Below are 24,839 nucleotides of genomic sequence, written 5' to 3' on the forward strand. Positions count from 1 at the left end.
ACACTTTTTCTCCGGCTAAATTGTCGATTCGGTCCATTGTGCATTGTGGTATGAAACTACATGCTCTCATTTCGCTAATGTGATTTTCTTCAAGGGACCCCACCCCTATTTCCTTCCATCTTTCCCTTCCATTTCCTTTTTTTTTTTTTTTTTAATTTCTTTATTAACGAGAATTTTAACTTAAAGCTAGTTCTTCTCTACAGTCCATTTCCTTTTCCATCGGGTAGATGAAGAAATAGGCTCAAATATGACGATGGCACAAATCTCCCAATTGGCGGAGAACGCGCCTCTGGAGCTTAATTGATACCTAATATGACTTAAAATATCTAACATTCTCGTCTATGTGGAAAAAATGCGAACCTATTCAAACATGAACCGGATAGCCTCATTGCGTCTGAACATTTTCGTCGAAAATACCTACAATTAAGTTACCAGCATTTTCTTATGCAATATTTTGAAACATTCTGCTCATTAGTGCCCCTCAGTTGCCTAACATCGGACTAATAATTCCAAGATGAATTTTTGGCGGATGTTTTTCACCGTAATTCTACGCCGAATAAAAAAACAACAAAATTCTTTCGAGTAATCTAGTGTTCATGCTTCCTGATATTTTTTGAGATAGCTAACTAACAGTAGAAGCATTCTGGGGATTTTTATATTATATTTTTTGTATTCCTTTGCGAGGGGAAGATTATGAACGAAATGTTTGTATGATCTTTGACTAAAGCCTGATTTTTAGTTGAGCTTGTGAAATTTTCCAAGATTATAAGATAATGAATTTCTTTCAAATTAAATATAATACCAACTTACAACATGAATAAATATATTAGTACACAAATAAATAATATTACACATATAGTCATAAAACCGTACTTTATTTATCGAAACTTCCAAGCTCTGGTATTAGTAGATCATCAATCAGACTGGTTCCCATCGACGGTGCTTTTCCAACGGATAGATCGATGTCAGCCAGGCCCAATTCTGTCAGCAAATCAACATTGTCTCCCGAACTACCCGAGCAGCTTTTATTAAGATCCACTTCTTCGAATCCAGCCAGCAACTGGTCAATCGAAGTTCCTCCATTGTTAGCAGAGTCACGACTCCCATTCCGCGCAACCAGGGCTGGAGTTTCAATTGCTTCCTCAGCCTGGTGAACTTCTTCCTCTACCTCTTCTTCGGGTTGGAACTTCAGCGCAGACTTGTACTGGAAAGCACTTGCCTTCAGGTCGACTTCGATCGGGAAAAGATTTGGGATGGACTCGAGCCTCTCGACCGTTTCCGAAGCGAGCGTTGATAGACCCTGAATGAACTTTCGCAACTGAGAGGCAAGGTCCCGAGCGTGTTTGCATTCGAGAAGTTCAATCTTTTCGAGAACATCGCTCCGCAGTTTAGCGAACTTAACGCGTGCTTCCTGGCGGCAACGCAAAATGAGTCGGTATTCGTAGTTCCCTGTTTCCACTCGATATAACGGCTCCTGGATAGCTGCGTAGCTGTGCTCTTCATCGTCCATTTCTTTGATTTTCAGACAGTACGAAAGGTACGAGAATTTGGCATCGGCGTATCGTTTGACGGTAAGTTTCGTGTCCGGAATAGCCTTATGCAGATAGGTGCCCATGTCAGCGAGAATGGGCTTTAGGGTTTTGATCATTTTGATGCCATCCTTTTCCATGTTGCGATGTAGCTCACCGAAGATTCGGAAAGCTTCAGATGCTCGGGGTTGCGGTTCGCGAACGCTGATCGCAGCGAAGATGTTACCGAACTGCTGGTAAGTTTGGAGTACATCGAAATGGGCTTTTAGCATTCTGAAATAAATTCATATGATAATTACAGATTGGTTTTACGAATGATAGAGACTACTATACCGTTTTGCATGTTCAAACCAGTCCTTTATACACTGCCTCAGTCCGTTCTAGCTCCTGCAAGCGTTTCACCAGCGAATCGTTACACAGTATCGCTCTGGACAATCCCAGTGTATCGGCCGTGCTGCTGGACATTTTCTCCACCAAACGGTGCTTCATCTTTTTCAGCACGATGTCCAACGTTTCGCCCTGAGTCGGATCGGCTATGCAGTTTGTTGTAGTGGATGGTTGGACCTCTTCGGTGGCCGCTTGTATCATCTTAGCGACCTCTTACTTTGGTTTTTCCTTTTAACCGAAACGCCGTTGACGCCCAAGAAGCTCATCACCACTCTGAAGTGTTCCCTCGCCGAGCTGCCGGAGTTCCGTCGAAGACCTGATAAGGTAGAGGATGTTATGAAGGGGAGCCAACCTGTTTTGCTCTGAAAGATGACCAAAACCAACCTGAACTATATAGAGACAGGGACAGAGGGGAGCCCCTCCACCTATGCTTATACCAATTAGATTTGTGGTATCCTTTTTGACCACCACCGTCCCGGAACTGACAGTCATGCCCCTTTTTGGTTAGTTTGTTTTAGTCGTAGTTTTGAATAAGATTAATGAAATTACTTTAGCATTTAATAATAATGAATGCACACAAACGGTCCAAAGCCGATGGATTCCAGATGAACAAACCAAAATATAGAAAGAAATAAATTCAAACAACATTTTTCTATTTTAAAAAACTACATTCAGCACTGCGAAAACACAAGATACAGATAAAAACCTAGCAATAGTCAAAAGGAAAGCGATTTTGCTACTGATCAATCCGTCTACGGACTTACAGCCTTTCCATTCTCTGCTTTCTGGCAAAGCATAATGATCTTCGAATCGTCAACGCAACCATCGGCGTACAGCACCGGATCCGGAAGGTCGTCGTTGGTGGCGAAAGCGATTTCGTCCTTGACCCCTACCCAGTCCGGTACTGCTGTTCGGGTCATCCCCCTCTTACAGAACTACTGAGTAGCAAACGGATGCGTACGTTTTAGTAAAAATGGTAAAATAAACGAACCGAAACATGGTTTCAGGAAGGTTAGATCAACGATCAAATAGGTAACAGCTAGATTGTGGAGAGTCTTCATTCCTACTCACTCTTTGGTAGTCCTAGTGCTGGTATTTTGTATCGAATCGGTACTACCGATATCGGAAAGTAACGGCAGCTCGCTTTGGACTTGATCCGAAAGGAGCAAACTTTGTTCTGCGGATCGATCTTTTCCTTTGCTAGTGGAACCGCTTCTGAGGACCGCGCAGATAGACATAGCAATCAGTAACAAAACAATGAAAGAAAGTAGCATGCGTAAATGGAGGCTGACATTTTGGAGTGACTTATTACGAATATTGTGATGAGACAATAAGCTGTTGAGTTAGGATTAGATTTAGATAGCGTAGTTTAGAGTGATTGATTTTTTTATCAAGTCTGATTCAGTTTCATTGAGATCCAATATTAGGGTGGGGCTTATTTTGAAAAATCTTCCGTAGTCAAGATTTACAAAGTGGAAAATGATCATCGGTCCCAAAATAATATCCTGTGAAAAAATGAGAATTTTTGGTGAAGGTTTAGAGGTGGCGCAAAGGGCGTATATGCAGTTTTCCCATTTTAGTGAACTCTGAAAAATTTTGGTATGCTTTTCAGCTTGTTTTGGTGGTTTTAGGACCCTTAAGGGCAAAAAATCACCTCAAAAATTGCGATATCTCCACTCCTTTAGATGATATTTGATGGAAATATATTTTATGCATGCGATTTTTGGCCCTTGAATAGGTTACAATGACTGATTACTATGAACCCGAATAAGCATATGAATAGCTGGGGAGGATTCCTATGCTAGTAGAATGGAACAAGGAGCAAAGAAGAATGAGAGAAAGACACAGAAGAATGTAAGGTGGGGTCGGTTAAACAGGGGGAGGGTGTAACTGATGATATTATATTAGAATCAACTACGGAGCCATGAAAATATCTCGGTGGATGTATGAGATGTGATTATATGCAAGTTTAACACTAATTTAGTGTTTTAGAATGTCCGTTTGATATAACTCCAGCAATTGCTTTTATAATCTAAAAGGAAATTATAGAGGGGGATCAAATCCATACAGGCTCAACATCCGTTACACTTCATACAATAGAAGGAGTTTTATATGAAGTGGTTTCTTAGGTGTTCGGATTTTGATCCCACACGATACATCCTTATTAGGTAAATCCATAAACGATTTTTGCTTTCTAGCAATAACACTTCTTGTTAGAATTTCCACAGGAATTTCTGGATTATGCCATTTCAGCAATTAATTGCGTTTGGACTTCCAATACTTCACTTTCGCCACAACACCTTCACATAACTTCGGACAAACGAAAATGCCAGATGAAAGTTCAATACATCGTTCTACATCTGTATTTGAAATCGATGTATATAAACAACAGCAGAAGGAAAAAAATCGGTAGTCAAATTCAAATTAGTGCACGAGCAAGAGATAAACCACTTCAGGTTTGAAAACCTCTCAATAAAACCAAAATTAAGTCGCCCAGCAGTCTGAAACATTATTTTTTAGGACCAGAGCTACATGAAGGATATTCCCCAGGATGTCCTATGTATATATATATAAGTAATTAAAATTGGTTATGATTAATGAGATTATCTGCCGTGGGGATGAATTTCCAGGATGTAAAATTTTGCAATGGTCCCTTTCGGATAAGTTGCTATCATCAGACAGAAAAAGTGGCGTGCTGTTATCTATATCTACCAAGAGAATTAATGATGAAACTTCGTATTGAATTAATGAACATTTTGGCCGTTACTGCAATTTTTCCATAAAAGTAATCTAAAATCGTATGCATGGGTCCAAAAAACTAGAGATTGGTTTAAAAAGTGTATGCTCTTTCCCTTACTGAAGAAAATTGCTCGTAATATTTCTGAAGTAGGGTAAAGTATTATAGACCGTCAGGTGCCGACCTGGTGTAGTGGTAGAACACACACCTCTCACGCTAAGGATCTGGGATCGAAACCCATCCCCGAGATTAGCCACTAAAAATTTTAGTGGCGACATCCTTCGGAAGGGAAGTAAACCCGTTGGTCCCGAGATGAACTAGCCAGAAGATTTTCAAGATTCCTCAGTACGCTCAAGACATCACTAGTTTCACCCTCCCACCTGTTTAACCCACCCCACCTACATTCTTCTTTGTCTTTGTTCTTCTCTCATTCTTCTTTGCCTTGTTCAATCTACTAGCATATGAATTCTCCCCAGCTATTCATATGCTTATTCGGTTCATAGTAATCAGTCAGCGTAACCTATTCAAGGGCCAAAATCGCATGCAAATATTATTTCGTCAAATATCATCTAAAGGAGTGGAGATATCGCAATTTTGAGGTGTTTTTTTGCCCTAAAGGGTCCTAAAACCACCAAAAACAAGCTGAAAAGCATACCAAAAATTTTTCAGAGTTCACTAAAATGGAAAACTGCATATACGCCCTTTGCGCCACCTCTAAACCTTCACCAAAAATTCTCATTTTTTCACAGGATATTATTTTGGGACCGATGATCATTTTCCACTTTGAAATCTGGACTACGGAAGATTTTTTCGAAAATAAGCCCCACCCTAATCCAATATTTGTGCAACATGGGTTTCAAATATTAATCTCGATGTAGACAACATTTGCAAACTCAATCAAAACATTACAATGATACATGATACTTTATGCCCATGGAAGTCAATGAAATTCCATTGCAAAAAATCCTGAACCGACCGGGAATCGAACCCAAACACCTTGACATGGGGGGATTTTTTTTTATTATCGGACAATTTGGGCCCGGAGGTTCTCCGATTTGTATGAAATTTTCACCAGAGGTAGAGCTCGTGGGATATATGACCAAAAGTGAAATTCCAAAAAAATTATAGTGGCCTATTTTACCCGGAAAACTCTAGATGAATTTTCACGATTTCCCTATATACCTCAAACTTTTAAAAATTCATATCTCCTGAACTATGCATCGTAGAATAAAAATCTTTTAGTGAAATCGAAAGGAAATTTTCTCAGCAATCTATTATAAATATAAAAGAAAAACATTTCCCGGAAAAATTTTTTACCATGAAGAAAATTGTCGGAAAAAACTATCGTCTATATCATGAAACAATTTCAAAAAATATTTTTTGTTTCATCAATCCATATGCTAACTTTCGTCCATAGACGCCTAAGTGGTATCTTTTTACCGTTTAGGCGACAGAACTGAAAAACCGATGACCAACCGCACGCTTCCATAGGAAAATGTGTTTTATTGTGCGCTTCATACACACTTAAAATTATTTTCACCGACGCTCAGTAAAATGTTTCGCCGAGAACCCAACAGCTGAGAGCTCGGTAAATTTTAACGCCGAATCTCGGTACTTATTTTACCGAGATTTCGGCAATCCGAATTTTTTGCCGAGATCTCGCGACAAGCATGGGAAACATTCACTCGAATATTGCATTTCTCTCGCTCACATCCACCAAGCGGTCAAGAGCGATATTGCCGTTTCTCCGACCAAGCTGAGTGTTTCAATTCCAATGCGCTTTCTTCTAGTTCGCCGAGCGACAAGTTAGACAAAAAACGGCAACAGAATGATTCACTACCGACTCTTTGTGCCGAAGGCATCCGATTGCTGTAGCGAATGATTCTTTACATTCTGATTCCGCACGAGAGGCATTCGTATTTGAGAGCTGAAGAGCGTTCACTGACTGGTAATTACACAAGGCGAAATGTTTCAGGTGAACGCAAAATCTGTACATTTCGCAGGAAGCTTTCAGTGAATCGAATGGCAAACGCGTTCTTTCGTGTCTCCAATTCTCGATTACTTTTTCAAATCGACCGAAAGTAACTTCCATACGATTTTGAGAAAATTAATTCTGAAGAATCACAACCTGTCTTCTAAAACTGTTTTAAAATGAATCACCTTTTGACATTTTTTCGCCGTGTACATTTCTTAAATTTTGCATACAATAAGCTCGCATTCAAAAAATAGGGAGATCCTGTTATTTCCCACAAAAAAATTATTACAAAATGATAAGCGATTTATTCAGTTACTTTCGACGTTTTTCTACCAGTGTAAAATCGACTCAAGTAATGTTTTTGTTTCGATTCGTGGTTAAGTCACTTTGTCTCTCCCATACAGCGGAGCGGCGAAAGTAGTGGTTAGGTAGCAAAAGTTGAAAATCTTACTTTCGTGCGTTTTGTAAATCCGGAAAGTAAAACGTTCTAAAAGTGAAAAATCGAGTTGGTTTAGAGCAAAATGTGTAGAATTTCGTCTGCGAAACACGTAGAATCGATAAAACAAGTTTTATATACTTTTTTGACTTGAGTCTGTTTGAATAAGTTTTCGAGAATTGAAGAGAGGATAGGTGCTCTCTCCGCTCAGTATATCTTTTCATTTTTCGGTTTATCTCAATCGTTTACGATTCGTCGGGATGTGCGCTCACCCTAGTAGCGTTCCGGCAGTCATTGAACATTCGGTGGCAGCAGATACTTTGCAGATATTTTATCGGTAGCGTTCGGGTGAGTGGAGTGAATTTTCCCATGCTTGCTCGGCGAACGTTACCGAGATTCGGTAAACGTTTACTGAGATCTCGGTAAAAGTTTTACCGAGAATCGTCAAAATTATTACCGAGATATCAGCTGTTGGGTTCTCGGCGAAACCGTTTAAGTGTGTAACCATGCGCTGACGGCGGGCAGTAACTTACACGCATTGCAAGTATAACGCAGTAAACCATCCTTCCCTTTCCAGTCAGAAGAAGCTTTTCGTCAATCGGAGCACTCTTCATTGAGTGGTGTTGGGTGTTTGTATGTCCTTTATTCGCAACCTTTACTATTGAGGCTAACAGTCTTTAATTGAAAACGATGCTAACATTAACCCTCTAATACCCAACCCCGCCTTTAGACGGGGTACACTTTGGAATTTTGTGTATTTTTTCGTAGCTCGGATATCCAAATGATTTTACTTTTGGCTAAAACCTTGACTCATAACACGCATATAAGAAAAGTTTTTTATGACTTTTGAAACTTTTTTGTATATTTGAAAATTGTTTGAAAAATTGTATTCTTATATAACCTACAAATACACGGGTTTATTTAACGTGTGATATAAAAAATCGCACCTTTTATATTTTTCTACGATCAACCTATCACAAAAGAAGAGCTGGCGGTATTCAAATAATTTTAAACCTGTTTTTCCGTTAAATTACACGGAAAATAAAAATATTTCCAGAAAAATATTAAAAATTTCAGTATTTTTAAATTAGCGTAAAAATTTGAATTTTTTTATTGCCAAAATCAGTAACCAGAAGAGGCTTCAAGAAAAAATGAAAAAGGGTAGGGATGTTCAAAAATTTAAAAATTATAAAAATCAAAAACCGAAATCCGTAGATTTGCGAATAAAAATATATCATTGCCCAAAACGTGTTTAGAACGATTTAGATAACTAAAAATCATATTTAGATCGGAAATAAAAAATTTGGGTATTAGAGGGGTTAAATAATATTGGTAATGATATAGGTAATAAATAGTACTGACCCTCAGTGTCAAGTAGTTGACAAGCAAAACGGATGTTATGCATACATAAAATGCTGTTTGTAATTTACTTGTTTTTGTTTCAATTTTTTGTCAATTATCAAATGATTAGATAATGTACTAAAAGCGCGCGCATAAAATTTTAAGTTTTGTTTTCTATACAAAGTGATATGTTTTTTTTATTGATTTGCCTCTTTGGCTCGGGACAGGCTGGGACCAGGGTTGATCCATCTCGCCACAATGTTCTTGATTTTGGTGGGGTGCTTGGTGGGTTTGTCCTTTTGCAATTGTCCGGATTTAATGGGTTATATTTGGATTTTTGCTTCCTTAATGAATTCCACTATTTGTTTTCATGCTTTCTTCGCACTCTTTCGCTGAATATTTGTTCCAGAGGTTTCATGTATTCCAGAACGTGGTAGTTGACTCTAATGTTGTTGTATTGCGGACAGTCGTAGAGTAGGTGGTGCAGGTTTTCGGGTTCTTCACAATATTCGCATTCGTTGTTGAATAGGGTCCTAAAATGTTCAATGAAATCTTGATTTCATTTAATAACAAGAAAAAACATGTTACTGCAACTACTTCAGCAATTTTTCCCACTCAAATAACGGCAATATCATATTTAAAATTTAATTTGAAAATTGGGTCCATAAATGAACCTTGACACTTTTGATCATGTTTGACGTTCGCTTAGTCGACAAAAACACCACAGGGGTTTCAGTTTAACACTGGGTTGTTCCTATCTGACATTTCGGAAGGGACACGGAAAACAAAATGCCACCCAAAATTTGAGTTTAAAACCAAGGGGTGTGACAAAATCTTATAAAAACATAAAAAAATGTTTTTTAGACTTAAACAAACGTAAAAACATTAAAAAATTGAGTAAACATGTGTTTTTGGCCTAAGCTTAAGCGTTTGGCATTAAAATTGGGACAGGGCTTTAGGACCCTATTCTAGTTTCCACAATGCTCGCCTTTCTTTCGTGAGTGTATGGCCGCTTCTAACTCGATTCAGAACTTTAATCTGACTCGCATTTAATCCCAACCTTTTAGTCCAGATTTTTTTTCCTGGGGCAGCCACAAACGAGAAGTGCCACTTTCCTTTCTCTGTTGAGATTGATTTGTATTGTCTGGTCCAGTCGTCCCCAAACTTCCTTGGAGCTGACAATCTTTGCATCAGCGAGGGTGATTGAGTTGGGGAGGGTTTGCTGATTATTGGTCATCGATACTGCAGCTCTACCTGCTGCTTCGTTTCCATCTATGCCCACGTGACTAGGGATCCACTGGATTTTGATTTTTTTTCCTATGATTGTTATCCTCTAAATCTTGTATCTCCTTATAGATTTCCCAGGCGATGTAGTTTTCCGCAAAAATTTGGTTGCCAAGCAGCATCTGACATGCACTCCTAGAGTCGGTCATGATCACTGCTTTACTAATCTTGCTTTCTTTAATGATTTCGATTGCCTTTAGAACGGCAAACAGTTCTGCATTGGTAATCGTGAAATTGTTGTTTATACTCTCTGCTACTGATCCTGAACCATCTTCGCTGTGCACTGCTATGGCCGTCCCATTTGGAGTTTTTGAAGCATCGGTGAAGAACCGTTTATATCCTTCGTATTTGCTGTGTACAGTTTCCGAGTAGATTTTTTCTCCACGTTTCGGCACTTAGTATTCGCTTTGTTCGGTGTTAGCTTGCCAAGTGACAAGTTGACGATGGTTTCGAAATTGATCATGCCAAAATACTTCATCCTTCTTCTCTGATGATACTCTTTGTCGGACGGGTGAAGTTGATACACAAGGTCCGCGTGCTTATCGGCCACCTCGGTAATGTAGGAACCGTTCGGAATCCCTTTGGCTAGACTGCTACTAACGAAGTTCAGCAGAGGTGATCTGTGATACACTGCCCTAAGTAGTTCCCGTTTGGCTAGTGATTCTAATCTCAGCTGCATTGGGATTTGTCCAGAGTCGCACAGCATTACGTGCCAAGGAGTACTTTTGAGGTATCCCATACTGCTACGAATGTACGCGTTTTGAACTATTTGGAGTTTCGACACGTTGGATTTTGCTGCATTCCCGTAGATAGCTGCTCCGTATTCCATTCGACTTCGTATTACAGCATTGCCTATTTTGATTAAGGTTTCTGGGTTGGCTCTCCCAGTTTTTCTTGAAAGCAGCTTTAGCAGACCAAGTTTTTTTCCTGCGTTGTCCCTCACTGCCTCGACGTGCTTTCGGTACGTTAGGCTTCTGTCCATGGTGAAACCTAAGTATTTATGGCAGTTGACGACTGATAATTTTTCTCCCTGAAGTTTCACACTAAGGTGGTCGATTTTTCCATTGGTGAAAGGTATTACTGCTGACTTTTTCGTGTTGATTGATAGTTTCCGTTCTTTAAGGCCTCCCGCCAGGAGTGGGAGGAAGTTGTTTAAGTTTTCGCAGGCCTCTTCTACTGTGTCTCCTAGGGCAATTGCCGCGAAATCATCCGCGAATTGGACGAGTACGCATTTTCCATTTGAGAGTTGATGCAGCTTTGCGGTATACAGATTGAAAAGGATTGGGGAAAGTGGGCAGCCCTGCGGTAGACCCTCGCTGACCTCCATTTCTACTGTACCCTCATTTGTTTCCAAGACAACTGATCTTTTCCTGAGATACTCGTGCAGCCATGACACTAGTTTACCTGGTATTCCGTAGCTCGTAAGTTGGTCGAGTAGCATCCCTAAATCTACCGAATCGAACGCCATTTTCACGTCTAGAAATGCTACTGCGCATTTTTGTCCATTTTCTTTGGCTTGGAGAATTGTCTTCACGATGAAGCTGACTGATGTTGTTGCTGAGACGTTCTTCCGAAAGCCGAATGAGAGGTCCGGAATTATTCCTTTCAAATTGGCCACTTCGATCAGTCTGTCTTTTACTGCAGAGTTGATAAGTTTTATTTCCGCATTCATCAACGCGATTGGTCTTCTTGAGTTTGGTAAGTTGGGATCTGCTCCTTTCTTAGGGATGGGTTTTATTAACGAGATGCGCCATCTGTCCGGAATGGATTCCTCTTGGAAGACCTTGTTGAGCATCTCGAATATTTTATCCTGCATGCCGGGATTCAGCATCATGAGTATTTCATAGGAGATGCGATTTTCACCCGGGGCAGAGTTCTTTCTTTTGCTGTTGAGGGCTGTCTTTAGTTCGCCGTGCTGGAGTGCCATGCCGTATGCGTCAAGATCGGTTTCGGCTCCAGTTGGAAGTTGGACATGTTTGAGTTTACCTCCGAAGTAGTATTCCATGAACTCCTTGCCCTTCTCTAAGCTGATTTCTGCTTTTCCTTTTCCTGCGGTCCCTGTCAACGATGTGTCTACTCCTTTAACAATATTCCAAAGTTGTCGTTCCTCTATTTTTTCAGAAAGCTCCTGGACGTACTTCCTTTTCTCTCTCCTAACTACTCTCTTGAATCTCGCCCTTTCTTTCTGTAGTTGAATGTAGTTACTGTTTGTTTTATTCTTGTTGTAGTGCTTTAGTGCTTCTCTTTTCTGCCGGTACAGTTCGTTAATCTCCTCGCTCCAACAGGCTTTTAAAAAATTAGCTTTCTTATTTTTGAACTCGTATGAAGACTTCTCCACCGTGTCGTTGAAGATATCGACCATTTCTTCCGGGGAGTAGATGAATTGTGGTCTAAGGTTTGTTACCGTTGAGATACGCTAACTTTGTTAATTGTTTGTTAAGAATAAGTTTGTTAATTGGTTAGTATTTGTTAGTAGAGTTAATATTATATTGTGTTAATTGTTATCCTTCTGTTTGTTAAATGTTAGTAAACTATTAGAAAATGTGGATATATGAGAACAAAATTTGTTAACACACTATCACCATACACTGAACAAGTCTAAGACAACACACATAATATTGAGCCAAAAAGGGGAAAACGGGTTGCCACAGTTAAACCCACATCAAAAAGGGAAAATAAAGGATGAAAGGGATAGAGGGAAAAGGGACAGGCATCTGGGTCGAACTGAGCCAAGAGCAAAGCCTATTCAATTTAGAACTTCGAGACAACCAGTTCGCAGATTCAACCGTATACCCAGTTTACTCAAAATAACCGTTGAAATTAAAGTTCGTTCGACGGCTATACTCGAATCAGGTATGAAGGAACCAACTATCAACGACAGTTAGGAGTAAATCCTGTCGCTCGGTTAACCGTTGCCCGATTCCGTTCCCCCTTCAGGACCCCATTATTATAGGCCAATTCCGCCTAGTATAGTCCACCAGCCATCCAGAGCATCCAAGTGGCTTCAGGAGTCATCCCAGAGACCCAGACCGTCGTGGAGAGCCCTCCGACACCCAGGACGTTTGGGGGACGCTCCAAGAAATCGACATCTCCTCCGCAGCCATCGCCCAGCCGCCATTTGTGGGCATCCGTGAGCTCGAAGAGCGTTCCGCTCGCCCCAGAAACCCGTTAGCCATCAGGCCCACCCCGAATTCAGTCCAGCAACCCCCAGGACAACCCGCACGTGCTCCACTTCCGGCCGGCCGCAACGTTCCACACTCCACACCCCGACACTACACACACCAGTAAGTTAAAACAATATAAAGTTAAAAGCCAAAAAAGTTAGTTTTGCTTGGGTTCTTGACCAGCTCCAACGTGCCGACCCTAAGAGTCTCACCCCTAAGGCAGGTCCTTCCGACCCGCCAGCTAACAGGTTATTAAGTTTGTCTACTACCTGCTGCTTGTTAACTCTTTTAAAGCTCCTGGGCACCACTGGGCTTCCGTCTTCTATTTCGATATGGATACTGAGGTGGACGCTTCCGAACTCCTCTTCCTTTACGGTCCATGACGATTTTCTTGCTATTCCAGGGGTTGCTAACGTTATATCTACTGCTGTGTCGTTTCCGTCTGGTGGGGTAACCCTCGTACCTGACCCGTCGTTAAGGAGGACAACGTTATATCCTTCGATCAACGCATTTACGAGCCGCCCTCATCTGCAGTTGACTGGATTGGGGCTCCAATTGGGATGATGTGCGTTTAGGTCTGCCGAAATCATTGATTCCCCTTCTAGTCCGTCAATGAAGGCAAAAAGTTGTTCCACCTTACCTTTTGTGTCGTTTGTTAAGTTTCCTGATGGAGGCCAGTATGCCGAGATGAAATTCAGTTTTCCAAATCCTGCAAGTTGCTCCACTGTGACTCCAACGACTTCGATGGGGATCAGATCCGGGAAATCGATTTCCTTGGAGGGCAGATCTTGTCGTATTAGGACTCCTACTCCTCCGTAGCCGGCCTCTCTCCTGCGTGATATCAACTCGAAATTCTTCATAGTGAATGGTTCGTTGTTCTTCAACCATAATTCTTGGAGTAGTGCGATTTGAATTTCATTTTCCATAAGGCTTACATAAAGTTCTTCTCGTGTTTCGATTGTCCGAATGCTTTAGCTGTTATGTTGTAGTATTCTGATGGTTTTAGGCTCCATTTTTGTTCGAGTTTGCGGTTCTTGTCTGGCCTTCGTTGGGCATCTTCTCTGTCTCGTTTTTAACTATTTGGTCTAGCTCCGAGAAGATCTCGATGAGGAGGTGGTCTGTGTCGATAGTAGTGCCTTGATTTCCCAGCTTTTGTTGGATTTTGTTTCTCAGCTGTATGATGGGGCCCAGCCACGATTTTTCCAGGAAAAGCCTTGAGAAGTCGTTGCGGAGCTGGTGGAGCAGCCTTTCCAGTTCAGATGTTTTTGCAGGATTAACAAAATTACCTGACCTTCGTCCCTCCCTGACGGTCCTTGCATAGTTCATCGGTTCCGGGTCGACGAATTCCTGGTTGCTCGAGTCTTTCTTTTGCTTCCTCCTTTTTGCACCTGTTGTGCCTAGCGATTACCACCAGGTACCGCAGATGCTCTGCTCATCTTCTCCGAAGTCTTCTTCCAGTCCCTCGTACCTGTTACTTGTGGTGGTGATGTCGTCAAACTCGTCCAGCTTGTCGTGTTTCATTTTTCTTACCCGCTCCTCACGACGCCGCCTTTCCGGGCACTCCTTGCTTGATGCGCCATGGCCTTTTTTGCAGTTTACGCATTTCGGTTGGTTGGGGCATACGTTCGTCGCTTCTTCATGCTGTTCTCCGCAGTTCTGGCATTTTCTTTGCTTTTGCATTTTGAAGTGGGATGTCCGTACTTCCAGCATTGTCGGCATTGTTTCACCGGAAAGACGTAAAGGCTGGCTTTGAAATGCACACCAAAGATCTTAAAGGCCCTGGGGACCTCTTTTCCTTCGACAACGATCTTCAGGTTTTTGGTGTTCACTAAAGTCTCGCCGTTCTTCCTTTTAAGCCTCTCGATTTTGGTGATTTTGACTCCGATGACCGCTGCTGTATTGTTGATAAGCACATCTTCTCCAAAATCCAATGGCACGCCGGGGATGAAACAAATTGTTTCCTTCAGTGAGCTCGGTTCGAAAAGCTTAAGGTTGGCCTCTCTCAAGTCCAACTGCTTCAACAGTCTGTAGTCGTCCTTGTTTTCAAGGTTGATCCTGAACCTGAATCTGCCGATTTTGGTGATTTCCTTCACTTTGTTGAAGCCGACATCGTACAACATTCGTCCGAGAATTGCGGGGTGTGTCGGGATGTCCTTCTCGTACGAAATCGGTTCCACAAACGCTACGTCCGTTAGCCAGGAATCAGCGTCAGCGTTTGGGGATTTTTGGATGTTATTCTTGTTTTTGAGCGGGTATGTCCTTCGGATAATGCTGGATTTACCGGCCGTGGGTCCTTGTACATCTCGGCCACTGGTAGGAACTGCTGCAGCCTGGTTTGTTTTCTGGACTGTTTGTGAGCGAGTGCTTCGCAAACTTGACATTTTTTTCAAAAACTTTCTTTGATCTTTATTTTTGATCTTATTTCAAAGGAAACTATCACTAACTTAAATTTAACGCTTGCACTACTCTGTTTTTTCTCGTTATAATGATCTATTTTTATTTAAATTTTTCTCTTAGATTAACACTATTTTCACGGATTTTTCTTTTCTCTTCTTTGGATTTTGCCTTTTCTCTTCTTTGGATTTTTCCTCTTCTCTTCTTTTAATTTTTGCACTACACTATTATTAACTCATTGAAATCAAATTTTCAACGTGAATGGCAACGCTGCCCCCGTTCACTGATCACAAGTACTATTTTCGGAGTTTTAGGTTAGAAACCGAACTTCCCAGATCGCTCCCTTTCAATTTTTCAGCGATAGCCGCCCGGCGCGCCGGCCACTACTCGATTCTCGACGCAATTTCCAAACTCCGAGAGCACTTGTACGCTTGCACAGGTATTTTATGAGTTTTCACGGAATTAAATCACTGTTTTTTCGGTTTTTCGCGACGGCGTGCATACGATGCGTAACTACCGATCGCGGACTATGTAACAAAAAAGAAGTGATATGTTTGATATAAATTGTGATTGTTGCTTGGAAGTATTCGCATGTAAATAATATCAATCAGCTGTATAACACTCAGGGACGCTATCTATTGTTCCATTGATGGCTGCTGTGGAATATTCCACTACCAGTCAGCATGCAGCCTCTACAGTTGGCGCCAACCCAACAGCGCGCTAAACTGTATTGAGAAGCGAATGCGCGTAATGAATAATTATTGTATGTTTTATCTGTCCGTATTTTGCGTCTATATAAGGCGCCCCCATTGACCTTGTAAGAATGTAGTTTCTCTCGTTTCCCCACCGAGTAGGCATGCTGCCTCTCAGTGGTAATATATCAGTTAAAGTGAAAGTCGTTGGTTTGATTTGTCGTCCGTTGAATCTTAAAAGACACAACGTATGAAAGACGTCCTGGCCGAAACAACATATTTAGAATATATTGATAAGTTTGGATCTTGAGATTTGATCCTTCAAACGTTGGCATAATGATTGATTGTTACAAGAACTTCCCGTGCGGCTCCCATAGAGGCTGCTAGCTTTAATACTAAATAACAATGTTGATAAAGAGCACACAAAACACCCAAAAGACCAATGGAGAGTGCTCCGATTGACAAAAAAACTTCTTTTGACTGGAAAGGGAAGGATGGTTTACTGCGTTACACGTACAATGCGTGTAAATTACTGCTGCCGTCAGTGCACAATAGAACACATTTTCCTATGGGAAGCGTGCGGGTGGTCATCGGTTTTTCAGTTCTGTCGCCTAAACGGTAAAAGATACCACTTTGGCGTCTATGGACGAAAGTTAGAGTATAGATTGATGAAACAAAAATTATAATTGAAATTTTTTCATGATACAGACGATAGTTTTTCCGCTATTTTTTCGACAATTTTCTTCATGGTGAAAAATTTTCCGGGAAATGTTATTCTTTTTATATTTTTAATAGATTGCTGAGGAAATTTCCTTTCGATTTCACTAAAAGACTTTTATTCTACGATGCATAGTTCAGGAGATATGAATTTTTAAAGTTTGAGGTATATAGGGAAATCGTGAAAATTCATCTAGAGTTTTCCGGGAAAATAGGCCACTATATTTTTTTGAATTTCACTTTTGGTCATATATTCACGAGCTCTACTTCTGGTGAAAATTTCATATAAATCGGAGAACCTCCGGCCCAAACCTGTCCGATAATTAAAAAAAATGCCCATGGCTTAGCTTTATAGCCTCGGACGCTACTTAAGCAAATGTTGAAGTTTTTGCTCTCCTGTGCTTAAACGGTGTCAATTATGATGAAAATCATTCTCCCAAAATTTGAAGTGATTTGGAAGAAATTTGGTTGTGCACAGGCCATTTGAAGTTTCTATGGAAATTACTATGGAAAAGACAAACCTTTTGTGTTCAATCCTCTAACTACTCGTAATAATAATTTATGGAAAAGTGAACAAACTCTACTCATGTGAAATCTTCCCAGCTACAACTTTGCCGAAGACCACATGTTGATGGGACGCAAGGATAATTTGTTATTAATGATAACAAAGTCTAAATCATGCTCAATCTAATTACTTTCAGAGCAACACTGCTGTTTTGCTGTAGAACATAGTAGCCTGGATTACTTTGATCTATTCTACCCGCCAGGAGCACCACTGTTGCCTGCCGAGCAGTTGGTTAAGCATGCAAAATGCAAACCCAGTTTATAATTAAGAATAGCAATTTATCCTTAAGTCCTATCAAAATGTGGTATTCGGCAAAGTTGTAACGGAAAAGAATTCACATAAGCAGAGGTTGTTCACTTTTCCATTAAATATTATGTCGAAGAGATAGAGGCCTGGGCACAAAAAGTTGGCGTTTTCCATAGTAATCTCCATATAAACTTTTCAAAATTTGCATCACTCTAATGCCGCACTCACCCAAGTTCTTTTGTAACTACCTGGAACAGGCACCATGGTACAAGATTATTCAAAGCTCTCTTTGATTTTCACATCACAAAAAAACTTTTGTCTTCAGAATAATGAAATTTATAAAATATTAATGATTTGCTTTTGAAAGCTATTGTTTTATCACAACTTCTCAAAATAGTGACTTTAGTCACCATTCTTGTGAAAAAGGGGACCAAGTAACGAAAAAGTGACTCGCTATTAGCCCTGCCCCAAATGGAACCGAAAAAGTTTTTATACGCAAAAATTATCAGGATTACTCTCCCTAATGTAAGGATTGTTCGTTTTATCAAGTCTTTTTAAATTAATCAATGAAATCGCAATCGGTTTTCTGCACATCGTTTGACTGATATTGTACGATGTTGTGATAATTAAAAAGCCACCAACATAATTAAATTTCACACGAGTAAGGAACAACGTTTAGAACGGTAGATTTTTGAAAGTCATCAAAATCAACGATTATTAGGAGAGGGTTAAAAAATACGACAATCTATATTTTTTATTTTTAAAAAAGCTTGTTCTTCAAAATTTGCAACACTGCTGTGATGAAATCGAATTTATTTTCCATGTATTACTTCTGTAATTACCAATCGAAATATTTCAAGAAAAACATTTATAAATCGCTGTAAATCACTAGAGATGCGTACATGTGTTTAAAAGTATGAGATTTTTCAATAAAACGACGCTTCGGAATTTTGTGTATTTTTTCGTAGCTCGGAAATCAAAATGATTTTATTTTTGGCTTAAACCTTGACTCATAACACGCATATTAGAGTGGTTCAAAAAATCGTTTTTACTCCACACCGCTCATTCGATTCTAGATCAAATTCTGAGTGTCTTCCCAAAATTAGAGCTCATTTGGATGAAAACTGAGACTGCACAAGCCCTACAAAGTTTATATGGGAATTACTATGGGAAAAGCAACCAATTCATTCAATCGGTCATAGTGTTAGCCCATGTGCTCTTGGAGATTAGAACTACGTTGATACTGTGAGATACAAAAATCAGCTACAACTTTACCGAAGACCGTTTTCAAATCGGACGCCTCAGTAATTAGTTATTGATTTACATCCAGTCACAAATTCTTCAGCAGTGCTCATTTAACTTCTGAACAGGCAACATTGCTGCACCTGCACAGTGGTTTAAAACCCAAAAAACACGATCATCAGCATTTTCAGTATCAAAGAGTGAAAATATTGCCATACTATATTCGGCAAAGTTAATGCATATGTGCTGCTTAACATTTACATTGACATTTACAAAATTTTTATTAATTTACTCATAAGTTATACAAAAATTTTATTTTCTCAGTTTGTCGTTAAAACCATTTGGTGTCTTCGACAAAGTTGTTGGAATTGTTAAATTAAGAAAAGTTGTCGAAGACACTTTAACTCTATCTATTAAAATAAACAATTTATAGCGATTTTCATATAAAAACCACTTCAAAAGTACAAATAATCACTTAACTTTTTTCGTAGCGATTTTCATGGCTTACAATGTTCTTGGACTATGTTTATATTTCTAAAATACAAAGCTTTGCTGAACATACCAAGACAATATCTTCATTTTTTCTATGGATTATAAGCATTTTATAGGGGAAAATTCACCTTTTTCACTCTTATAAATCTCGAAAAGTTGCAAAAAGTTGCAAACAAAATTACAGAAAGGCCAACATCTGTACTATGTTTTCCAGGTAGACTCATCCGTGTCTTTGCGTGTCTTTGTCACCTATGAGTCAACTTAAGTTTGTTATATTGCTTAATATTTGCTGCAATCTGAACCGCTGTTTATCATTGTAATTAACGAACCTACAGCCTGCTTTGATTGCTATTTGACAAGGTGATTAATCATTGGAAGCAATGAAATGCTATCTAAAAGGACATATTTCTGCTAGCACATGATGTTACTACTGAAATACCATAGATTTCCAAAAAAGTTATCTATTGTCTATTAGTATTTCGTTACGATTTGGAATTATCTCCACCATTTAGTTTCTTTGAAGTTGTTCCACTAACATACTTTTTCAATTAACGCTTATTTGCCATCTTTTTTTTTTAATGTTACAATTTATACCGCAGCAAGCTTTCAACGGACACAATTAATATCCTTTGATCAGGTATTAGATATTACAAAATGACGTATTTCAGTGCCACTGAACTGTCCTTTAATGCTCATATAAGACATCAATCAGACGGTCAAAATTTAAAAGATTGCAATAGTATAACCAATCACATAAACTTCTCTGACTGTGGTACAATAATGCTTACTAATTCTGCAAAACACATACCCCGTTGAATCCATACTTTCTTCAATTTAGAAGTTTGGAAGAATTGGCATAGCGTACATGGTCGTTGGAAGTTCTAAAACCCTATTATATATAAAAAAAAAAAACAAACAAATAGTGGGAAATGCAAGAGTTTATCTTCTTAATCGCATGCTAGAGTCGTCGAATCTGGTGATGGTGACAAGCTTAAGAAAAGTGACAGTGAAGTTTTCTCAGCTTTTAGTATCGAATAAAGCGTACATGAAGAAACTTGATTATTCAGGTGAGGAGGGAACTGAGTGAACTAAATTTGGATGTTTCTATTTAGTACACTTGAGTAAGAATAATTAATTGAATAATATGAATTTTTTTCGGCGATTACATAGTACACATCGACACGTAAAGAAATTGCGCGGTAAGAACTATCATTTGAGGGAGATCACTTGAGCTCTCGCGCCAACAATTTTCCAGACTAGAAAAGCGATTGATGAAACGTATTCCTGTCAAATGGACCAGTTAACTATTACCGTAGTAAATTGTTCTGAAATACCATGGTAGTTTAAGGAATGGGCATAGTCAGCTTTAATAGTAATATTTACCAAAGGTTTTTTCCCGTGTACATATGTAACAAATAAACTACCAAGATGAACAGAATAATAACTTTTTGTTCAAAACCCTCGAACTCGTCATACTTAAAGCTTTGAATGATGGTTATCTCAACTATTCGTTATTAAGCGCTAGTTATAAATAGTGCTCAGATACACATAATCAATACTTCTTCTTCTTTCTTTCTTCTTTTCTGGCGTTACGTCCCCACTGCGTCAGAGCCTGCTTCTCAGCTTAGTGTTCTTATGAGCACTTCCACAGTTATTAACTGAGAGCTTACTATGCCAATTACCATTTTTGCATGCGTATATCGTGTGGCAGGTACGAAGTTACTCTATGCCCTGGGAAGTCGAGAAAATTTCCAACCCGAAAATATCCTCGACCGGTGGGATTCGAACCCACGACCCTCAGCTTGATCTTGGATGAATAGCTGCGCGTTTACCGCTACGGCTATCTGGGCCCCCTAATACTTATAAGTACAAATATTCAAATTATCAACTGGCAGAAAAGTGGAAAAGACACGCGAAGACACGGATGAGTCCACTTGAAAAACATAGTACAGATGTTGGCCTTTCTAATGCATGTAATTTAGTTTGCAACTTTTTGCAACTTTTCGGGATATTTAGTGTAAAAAAGGTGAATTTTCCACAATAAAATGCTTATAACTCATAGAAAAATTGAAGATATTGTCTTGGTATGTTCAGCAAAGTTTTGTATTTTGGAAATATAAACATAGTCCTAGAACATTGTAAGCCATGAAAATCGCTACGAAAAAAGTTAAGTGAGTATTTGTACTTTTGAAGTGGTTTTTATATGAAAATCGCTATAAATCGTTTATTTTAATAGATAGAGTTAAAGTGCCTTCGACAACTTTTCTTAATTTAACAATTCCAACAACTTTGTCGAAGACACCAAATGCTTTTAACGACAAACAGAGAAAATAAAAGTTTTATATAACTTATTAGTAAATTAATCAAAAATTTGTAAATGTCAAAAGTTGCTGCTTAACATATGCATTAACTTTGCCGAATATAGTATGGCAATATTTTCACTCTTTGATACTGAAAAAGCTGATGATCGAGTTTTTTTAGTTTTAAACCACTGTGACCTGGCGCGAAAGATAGCACGCACAAATCATGGCTACTATGTTTTACTACATATATCTAGTGATGCCTGCAGAGCAGCCCAATAATTATAGGCAAAGTTTTACAACTCATTCAAAAATCAATAACTAATTACTGAGGCGTCCGATGTAAAAACGGTATTCGGCAAAGTTGTAGCTGATTTTTGTATCTCGCAGTATCAACGTTGTTGTAATCTCCAAGAGCACATGGGCAAACACTTTGACCGATTGAATGAATTGGTTGCTTTTCCCATAGTAATTCCCATATAAACTTTGTAGGGCTTGTGAAATCTCAGTTTTCATCCAAATGAGCTCAAATTTTGGGAGGACACTCAAAATTTGATCTAGAATCCAATGAGCGGTGTGGAGCAAAAACGATTTTTTGAACCACTCTAACGCATATAAGACAAGTTTTTTATGACTTTTGAATTTTTTTTGCATTTTTTAAAGTTTAAAGTTTTTTAAAAAATCGTACTTTTTATATTTTTCTACGATCAACCTATCGCAAGAGAAAAGCTTGATAGTATTAAAATAATTTCAAACCTGTTTTTTCCGTAAATTGCAGAGAAAATAAATATATTTTCAGAAAAATATTAAAAATTTAAGATTTTGAAAAGTATCGTAAAAATTTGAATTTTTATTATTGCCAAAAATCAGTAACTAGAAAAGGCTTCAAGAAAAAATGAAAAAGGTTAGGGATGTTCAAAAATAAAAATTATAAAAATCAAAAACCAAAATTCATAGATTTGCGAATAAAAATAAATCATTGCCCAAAACGTGTTTAGAATGATTTTAGATAACTAAAAATGATATTTAGATCGAAAATAAAAATTTGGGTATTAGAGGGTTAAAAATAAATTGTATGGTGCGTAAGAAATCTCAGACCCCTCCCTCCCCCCATAAACTCTTACGTAATTAATGGACAGCCCCAAAGCTCTCGGTGTTTTCGAGCGTAAAGTGCTGCGGACAATACGCCTGGAAATGGCGTGACGCTATGCTGTAGCCATCAAGGTATCGTACAAAATAATAAAGTTTCTTTAGTAGGGGAAGACGGGTTAAGACCGCCCGCCAAAGCAATTTAATTCATATGTCAAAATCAAGAGTTAATAAATCCTTTTTCGACGCAGCATGTCGTTTTTTGAAGCCTTGGGCATGATCAAAAAATATCTAAGGTTGTATTTGTAAAAAAATATTTATTTCTTGACGCTTGAAAAAGTGATGTCTTATCACGATTATTTTAAGCGACGGGGTAAAACCGACCACCCACGGGGTAAAAGCGACCACCACGATTTCCGTACACAATTTTGCTTAAAAATATATCAGTTCCCTATCATTCTAAAAAGTATAATGTTGTATGAATTCTACATTGATTAACAGGGATATTGAAACAATTTAAGGGTTAATTAATTAAAAAAAAAACTTGGATGTATACTTATTTCCGCCTTGAGACACCCATATTTTGGAAAAATATGCGGATTTGGCTTGTATTTATAACAAAATTGATTTCATTTTACTTGAATAGTAATGTTAAACGTAGTTACAACTTTTAAAATGGTTTAGACATTTTATTTGGTATAAATTAGGGGTGGCGGTCGTACCCCATCAACAGTGGTCGGTTTAACCCCGCTTGCGCAATTTTTACAACTATGGCCTCGTTTCAAAGCTAAATATTTACAATTCATATTTCACTTCACTGTAGCATATTTCACATTTCTGTTGATGCATGGACGGGTAATTTGTTATGTTTTTACAAAAAATCCCTTCCGAAATGCTAAAGTGAACATCTGTTAAATTTAGATCAAATTCAATATCGACGAGCAGAAACTTTGTTTTCGATATTTGTTATGAATAATTTAATGTAAATATCATACTAAATGGTTCGAAATGTCAAAAATCTTGTGTTTATGGAAAGTGCTCGGTGAACTTTTAAGAAAACCGCCTTACCCCGGCGGGCGCTCTTACCCCGTCTTCCCCTAATATACCAATAATAATAATATAATAAAACCAAATTTGAACATTGGATTAGGTTTTTTGGAATAAATACAGAATATTTTTTTTAAATGTTCCTTAAAAACCCTGGAGGAAAATCTGGTCGAATTATTCCTAAAAATTGTGTGATTAATTTCTAGACGAATTTGAGGATTTTCCAGAAGGAATCACTGGAAGAATTCTGCGAGCTTTACCACGAGGAATCTTAAACAAAATTCCTGAAGAATAGTCGCGTTAGAGCTATTGAACGCTTTTCTGAAGTCTGAGCTTCACTTATTTTTTTTTAATTCTGTCTACTATTAAAATTTATCAAAAATACACTTTGAACCATTCTTTTCAAACACGTAAAAGTAAAAATAAACAGACGCTTTGTGTAGAACCCTAAAAGTTTCATCAAATCGGTCCATAAACTAAGATTCAACCCTTCGAAGTTAACCATTAAGTATGGAAAATCGAAAAAGTTGCTTATGTATTGACCATTACTGTACATCAAATAATGAGGTGTCGATTATGCCTCAACCTTTCGTTAGGGGTTTTATTATTCATATTTTGTAAATATTATATTGATTTCCTGAACTCAACAGCCTTATAATGTATTAACGATGATTTAAATAATGTTTTGTTAGTCATAAGTAAAAGAAATCTTTGAATTAACTCAAATAAAAGAAAGACAAAACAGACATGAATCAAAACATCTGTTGCCAAAGAGTTGCGTGCACTCCCACCCTCACCAGCATTGAATTCAAAGAAATTTACTTACATTTTATCCTCCTCCAGGTAATAATCGTCCTCGTATTCTTGAAGCATGTTGAAGTCTTCCTTTTCACGATTTATTTCAATAATTTCTTCAGAATTTTTTAACCACGACCAAAAACCAGCAGCGAAAATCGATCGGTTTTGCAAATGAGCAAAACAAATCTGACGTTACGAGAAAAAACAAACGGCGCGCAGCCAAAATATTTGCATACTAAACGCGACATAACCCGCGTAACGCATCACCCCGATTCTGTCACTAGCCCGAAAGTCACTTGCCCGAATGGCAGTAGTCAAATATGGACACCAAACGAGATGAACCATATATGTGTATACACTCAGGCAAATGGACTATCGATAAACATGGAACCCCTTATGAAAAT

The 24,839-nt window shown here is 38.6% G+C and overlaps 1 pseudogene; it reads right to left on the bottom strand.

Annotated features, from left to right (window-relative positions):
* Positions 1 to 806: 806 nt before the first annotated feature.
* Positions 807 to 24,621, bottom strand: LOC5566518 (annotated as a pseudogene).
* Between the last annotated feature and the right edge of the window lie 218 nt (positions 24,622 to 24,839).

This window comes from Aedes aegypti, unplaced genomic scaffold, assembly GCF_002204515.2.
Source record: "Aedes aegypti strain LVP_AGWG unplaced genomic scaffold, AaegL5.0 Primary Assembly AGWG_AaegL5_hic_scaff_537_PBJ_arrow, whole genome shotgun sequence".
Taxonomy (NCBI): domain Eukaryota; kingdom Metazoa; phylum Arthropoda; class Insecta; order Diptera; family Culicidae; genus Aedes; species Aedes aegypti.